This window comes from Heterocephalus glaber, unplaced genomic scaffold (genome assembly GCF_053883595.1).
Source record: "Heterocephalus glaber isolate CG9 unplaced genomic scaffold, H.glaber_assembly_v1.0 deba00001457, whole genome shotgun sequence".
Taxonomy (NCBI): domain Eukaryota; kingdom Metazoa; phylum Chordata; class Mammalia; order Rodentia; family Bathyergidae; genus Heterocephalus; species Heterocephalus glaber.
Genome location: NW_028258305.1, coordinates 1,318,256 through 1,326,000, shown reverse-complemented (window position 1 = coordinate 1,326,000; position 7,745 = coordinate 1,318,256).

Sequence of the window (7,745 nt, the reverse complement as noted above, 5' to 3'; positions counted from 1 at the left end):
TTACCCCACTGCCATTGTCTCCATTTAGCCTGCTCATCCCTACTGTTGCAAAAGCCTCCATACTTATCTCCCTACCTCCAAAGCACTACCAGGAAGATCGCTCTGTAACATAAAATCACTCTGTCATTTTATTCTTTAAAAATTCCTCTAGTGCCAACTTTCTGTAGAGCTAAATCTAAACCACTTAGCATGTACACAAGGCTCCTCATAGTCTGGCCTCAACCCACGCTTCTTCCCTCCTCCCCTGTTTCCTATGCTGGCTCCAGCCACACAGAACAGGGCAGATCATACACCTTCACATGCCAGCACTCCACAATGCTTTGTCTTGCCTGAATTGTGTGCTTCTTCTGGTTTTTCTGATTAGATTATACTCATTGCACAAGATACAGCTCAAATATCATGTATGAAGCTGTCTTCAACTCCCACAGGTTTCTCCTCTATGTTTTTCTCTTACAGTATATAGCACTTACTATATTTTGTCATTGTTATTTGGCCACGAGCAGCTTGGTCACATTCATATTATCCTCTTCTGCCCCTGAGGTATCTGGTACAGGAAAGCTTGCTAAATGAGTAAAGGAATGTTGAAAAGAAGGACTAAAGTGAATAAACTCTAGGGCAGAGCTTTCCAAATTTTAATATGCTAAGAATCACCTAAAGTGCAGATGCACTGGATTTATTCTCTGAGAGTCCACTTTATTTAACAGATCTACAAAGGTAGGGCTCAGGGATCTGTATTTTAACAAGCATCCTAGATACATCTGTGGCTTGTAAGAAACCCTCCCTTAGCATGTAAATCAAGTTATTTTGGGGAACAAAAGCAAAAGCAAATATTTTTTTGAGATAGTCTTCCTACATAGTCCAGGCTGGTCTTGAATTCACTATGTAGTCCAGGCTGGCCTCAAACTCATGGTGATCCTCCTGCCTAGCTTTTGTTTTTTGACATGGCATATAGTGAAGAATGCACTTATGTCCTTAAGAGATCCTTTGAGGGGCACACCTGAGAATAAACAGATACCAGCCTAAGTTTGAGAAAACCACAGTGAAGTGAATTCCCTGAAGACTATAAAGAAGCATCAAGCTCTGTGCACATGGTGGACTACTTCTTTCTTTGGGACAATTGTCATCAACTCCCATATGCTTGTTTTGTTAGAAAAGTCACTATTTAGCCAAGGCCAGGATGTTTTCATTAATACACTGCATTTGTGTCAAGCTTCTCTTTCAATGTTCTCCAAGTGTTTTCACAGCTTTAAGCTTGTCTTCCCTCGTTCCCTGAGGGAGGAACAAGTACAAGTTCACGCCAACTCGTTACAGAGGCATTGCTCAAGAGCAGCTCCCAGGGCACCAGATGCAGGCAGGAGCAAGAGTGGGATAATTCCCAGCCCCCTCCCCTCTGCTCTGTCTCATTTTCCCCACCCACCCTGCCAAATGCTCATATTGTCTTCAGCAGGTGGCTTCCACCCCTGCCTTCAAGTCTGCTCAGACAATTTCCCTTCCAAGATAGGGAAGCTCCAAAAAGATTCACAGCTTTTATGCAATGCTGAATTGCAAGGACCACATTGGCTGAAGTGCAGCCTCAGAAAATTAATCTAAGAAGTTTTGCAGAAAAAAAAAAAGTTTTGCAGAGACTGTGGTAAGCACAGGTTAGGTTCGAAACTTCGAGTGGTAGATAGCCACCAGATGCAGCAGCGAGCACAAGTTCTCCCAGAGGTCCCAGGTACCAACTTTAACCACTTGGGTCTGTCTAGACTCATCCTGGCTTCTTATTCCTATGATTTATGTTCAGTTTTTTTGTTTTTTTGTACCGGGGATAGAACTCCAGACCTTGTGCTTCCGAGGCAGGCACTGGAACCACTGAGCTAAATCCCCAGCCCCCCACCACACCTCGATCAGTTTTTAATCTTTCATTTTCCTACAGACTCTGGTTTCTTATGTTTTCTTCATATCCAATGAGGTTAACACAGTTTCTGATTCCAGTGCTTCTCTGGCTCCACATTTGCTGGGTTCTGCATCCCTCAATTATGGTCACCTAAGCATTCCCATGTGTCAGTTCCATGACTCCAGATTTGATGAAGGTGCCACTACAGGGCCAAAGCAAGACACATATATTCAAAGCAAACCATTCGAGGCAAAGAGGAGGGAACCACACTGGTATCATATCTTGGGAATTGTGTTCAATAGCCTAACCCTCTGGAAATATTTACTGATGTTTCCCAGAGATGCTCTAACTGTGATAGCTTGATTTCTTGCCTCATGAGGCACTTTGCATTAGTACCAATGTGTTTATTTGTTTACATAAACATATAGTAAAATTAACTGTGTGTTTGAATATATAGACTCTGAGTTTTCACACGTGTATAGATTCATGAAACCACTACGGTTATCAGGATACAGGACAATTCTGTCACCCTAGAAATCTCCCTCATGCTGCCCCTTTGAGTTAGCCACACATTATTATTATTATTATTATTATTATTATTTTTTTTTTTTGGCACTGGGTATCGAACTCAGGACCTCATGCTTGCTAGGCAGGCATGGTGCCACTGAGCTAAATCCCTGGCCTGCCACACATTATTTTAAGGGCTTAACCTCATAAAACCTGCTGAGAAAATTTAAAAATCTATAAAGAAGCTAAAAAAGATAGTCTGTGTTCAATTATTTGAAGGTTTTGTCCTGAGTAGAATGAAGACAAATTCCCATAAGCCCAAGCCTTAAATGGGTGCTTAGGTTGTCTTCCTTTCTGAATGAGTTTGGTTAAGCTATTCCCTCCTACCCAGGCAAGCAAGAGCTGTGTAGCTCAGGAAAAACATCGCTGTCCCAAGTGGGAGCCTGATGATTAAAGTTATATCCATCATTTCCATTTGGGGGGATAGCCAATATGAATATAAAATCATTATAAGCCATGAATTTTGGAACTGAACTCTGTGGGGTCATATTAATTAATTTGAAGTTGTAATTATCTAGATTTGAGGAAACTAAGTACCCTACACTCACACAGGTATCTACTTCACACTGAAACATATGGAAAGATCAAGATTCCAGGTTTTTTTTTTTAAGAGGGAGGAGGCTAGTGCTGGGGATTGAATTTAGGGTCTTGTGCATATGAGATGAATCCTCTATCACTGAGCTCTGACTCCAGATCACTCCAGTTGGGTTTTGAGCCAGAGAAACATTTTCTAAAATTAGCATTTTTAAATACATGTTTTTGTTAGAAAAAAATGATTACCTGGTAAAGCAGAGGACAAATCAGCTGTTTCGGTTTTGTGACATTAACAATGCTTCTATGTTTAGTGGGTTTGTTGAGCTTTTATGAACACGCTAAAAAAAATCTCAAATAATTTTGACACTTTATATTTTGCTAGCAAGAAAGGGAGGTTGTAATTAATGCCATTGTTGCCTGCTGCTCCACAGCCTCCATAAGGATGGTCATTTCCAAGAGAGGAAACAGCATCTTCTGTGGCTGTCAAAGGATCCAGGGACTGCTGGTGGAAGGAAAGCATGTTGAAGTCATACCTATTTAGATTTCATTCAGCCTCTTCCACTGACACTAGCTCTGTGACCTTTCACAGGCAGCTGAATATCTTTTTGTTCTTTTTGCAATAATAGGGATTGAATCCAGGGCCTTCGTACCAAGCTACATCCCTAGCCTTTTTTTATTTTTTAATTTTGAGACACAGTGTCACTAAGTTGCTTAATTGCCAGTCTGGGCTTGAACTTGTGATCTTCCTGCCTCTGTCTTCCAGAGTGATAGCCTCATTTGTGTAGTGGACATCATATACAATATATAGAGTTGTTTGGAGGCTCTGATGAGATAGTATTTATACTATCTAATGTAGTATTTGTACTATAGTGCCATGTACAAGGCACTCAATAGATGTTAATTTTGCCTTTTCTTTTTCTACGTAGTCTATCTCTCTACCTCCAAGTAGAGCCCACCCAAACTAGCCCAGGCAGAATTTATCTTGTATTTTAAGAGCTTGAGAGAAAAAAGATGGGTTAATTTTCCCTTCAGTCTGTCCTCTGGCTTTTAACTTTTCCTGGCAGGAAATGATTTCTTAGAACTAACTTAAAATAATTATTATTTTTTTCTTTTTGGAGGATAGTTTTACTTTAGAGTCTGTAGCAGAAAAGGAGAGCAAATGGTCTAGATTCCCCAAATAATGACCAGCCCCAAAATCTTAGTGATGATTTAAAAAAAAGACTAAAAGTAATAAAGCAAATATAGCAAAATGTTAATTGTGAAACCCAGACAATGGGTGTGTGAATGTTCATTGTGTAGGTCTTTGAACTTTTCTATATCTCTCAGAAGTTTCCACGACACCATGTTGGCAGAGAAGTTTGTCATTTATGCTACTGGTCCAATAGAAGTTGGCTGTGGTTTCACTCCATATCTTCTCATTCCAGGACTCCAGGATCCTGTTGAAAGTGGCTAGTTGCCATGGTAAAGGGAAAGAGAGCTCTGCTGGATATTGCATAGACAGTTGGATGTTTTAGTCTGGGAGTGACACATGTCACTTATGCTCATAACTTTCTGGCCAGAGCTACTGACATATATTCCTACCAAAGGCCATGGAGGTGCAATCCTATCATGTGCCTAGATGGGAAGAGGACTGGAAACATTTGGTCAGATTACCTTGACATAAACAGCTTCATAAACTCCTTCAAAGAATGACATACATCTGTGTCATCATCGTTTCTAACGCGAAAAGGCAAATTCATTGAAAGCCATGTCTGTAAGAAAATTCAGAATCTTTTTCTTTCTCAGCCACTTTTCTTCTTTAAAATGTTTTCTTTAAACAGAGCAGGAGAATAAACCTACTAATGGCTAATATCTTCCAAACTTTTCATTGGCTGGCTGCTGTTTCAGCCAGCAAGCCAGCTAGCTCTTTCTAGAATCTCATCACCTTTTTATTAAGTCAGCTCATTTTCTCTAGTAAGTAATATGTGGAAGCCATCCAAAGAACTTAAAAGCAGAAATTAAATGGAGGTAGGCTGGTAAAGTCTTTCAGAAATGGGTAATAAAATAAAACCTTTGAATAATGATATTTCAAAACTGTTCTTGACTCAACCTTTCAGAGGAGTCAAGAAAGACTTCATAGGGGAGGTGACATTTAAGCTGGCACTTGAAAGCATTTACAAGGTAGAAAATGGATCAGGGCATTCCAAGCAGAGGGAACAGGTTGTGCGGTGGCAAGGAAACCATTCTGGCTCAGAGTATCTGAAGGAGAATAAGAAATTGGCTGTTGCTACTGACTAGTGTGCCTGTCAGGGATACACTAAAGTACTAGCGTACTTTAGTAGGTCGTATTTAGTATGTTGTATTTTGCATTTGTTAGCAAGCAGGGAATGGAATATACCTCTTGCTAAAGAAAACTTTTAATTCATCCTATCTAATGTTCTAGTGGCAGTTAAACTGATTTCAAAGAGAAAAAAACCATCTTCAAATAATTTGCTATATAGAGTACAGTAGGCTCCCTTTATCTAAGATTTCACTTTCTGTGTTTCAATTAACCTCAGTTAATGGTGGTCCAAAAGTATTAAATGAAAAATTCCAGAAGTAAACAATTCACAAGTTTAAAATTGCATGTCATTTTGAGAGTATGATGAAATCTCTTTTATTATAGTATACTGTGTGGTTATGATTATTCTATTTTATTATTATTGTTAATCTGTTACTACGACTAATCTATAAATTGAACTTTATCATGGGTATGGATGTGTAGGAAAAAATGTAGTGTATACAGGATTTGGTACTAAGTTTTTGGACATCCGCTTGGGGGTCTAAGAACACATCTCTTATGGGTAAGACAAGTCTGCTGTACTACAGGTAAATGAATTTCTAGAAAATGAATACTTGTATTTATTGGCAGCTATGGTTAAAACACATATATTTAAAATATCTCTACAGTAATTTTCTTTGGCAAAAGCAAATGGTCAAGTAGGCGCAAACAAGATGATATAAGCCATTGGGTTAAAAACCAAACACTTTAGGAGTCTGGGCATGCAAAGACATGATTTTTAATGAAAAAGTGTTTGCCCAGAGTAAATTAGAGGGAGAGGAGAAATTTGTGTATAATATACTTGTATCATTTAACCCTAACACACCGTGAAGTGGGCATTATTATCACTATTTCATACACAAGAAAATCAAGAATCAAATAAAGATGTTTCTTGTAAAATTGACTGTTTAACCTGGAGTCTTATTTTTCAGCCTCTGAAACTTATTTTTCCTGTGTAATATGAAGATATAACACATGCTGCCTATCTCACAGGGTTATGAGTATTAAAAGAAATAATAAATAGAAATTTTGAATCATTCCTGACCTTTATCAAATTGTAAGTTGTTTGATTTTTTTCCTGATGTTTGCATATTTTTCAAAATTGAGTATTCATAAAAGAGGCTTTCTGAAGACTGTTTGTGGAGAAATTCATTTCCTAGCACATCTGAAAGTATAGTTGCCTCTTGGTGTCCATGGGGGATTTGTTCCAGTACCAATTTCAAAATCCACGGATGTCCATGTTCCTCACATGAAATGGCACAGTATTTGCATATAACCTATAAATATCCTCACATATACTTTTAAGTGCACTAGATTACTCATAATACGAAATGTAAATGCTATGTAAATCATACTGTTTTGTTGAGGGAATGTGGCAAGAAAAAAAAGCCTGTGCAAGTTTAGTACAAAGGAATTTTTCCTAGATATGTTTTATTCATGGTTGGTTGAATTTCTTGGTTCAACATTTGTGGATACAGAGAGTCAATTGTATATTACTTCAAATAATTTATTTTTAAATAATTAAAAATAATATCTCCACATGCATCTCTTTTTAGTATACAAATAGATACATCCTTTGGCCATCATATCAAATCTATGCATAGAATATCCTAGAGATATGAGTCTTATTTCTTAAAATGCCTTCAGTTTTTCTCTTAGCATTTTCAATGATTTTGTTTGGAAATGTATCTCTCTTTTCTGTACTTTTAAACAAAATTTACCAAACAATGACGTTACTTGCCAGGCACTATCCTAAAGGTTAGGTAAATATTATCATCCCCATTTTCCAAACTAGAAAGCCAAGGCACACAGAGAGTAAATGACTTGCCTAATATCACACAGATAAATAGCAATTGGGTAGGATTTAAATTGAGGTAATTTGGCTCTAAAACTTAAACTTTGAAGGTAATGCACTATCTTCCTATATGAATCAGAGACACCATTATATATATGAATTTTTGTTTGATGTCTACAGCACTGTGTTTTTGTATAGTTTTGTGTCCTTATGTACAGAGATGTCCCCATCTATTATATTTTTAACTGACTGCTTTCTATATTTTTCTTTGTTAGAAAAATTATTTCCCACGTACTTACCTCTACAAATTGCCTTCTTTCCTCTAATTATTATGCTGTAAATGTCTTAAGGGTCAGAAACCAAATCACTCTACATGTTAGAACCATGTCTAAACTAGGAGTCATGAGGCCTTGAGAGAATACCCAAGCCTCTAGTGAATGGAGTTTAGGACACTTATGAGAGGGATCTTTATTTTTTGGCATGTTTTCTGTTCTCAGCTATGATCCAGATATTTCAGATGACTGGATAAGTGGCTTCTCAAAAAACAAGGTGTCACAAAATATAAATTCAAGGCATTTCTACTCTTTCACCTGTCCAAAAGAGTTTCAGTCATCATCATAATTAGAAGGATGGCCTAGTTCCTCAAGCTTCTGGGTAGCCATCTGATGCTTGAA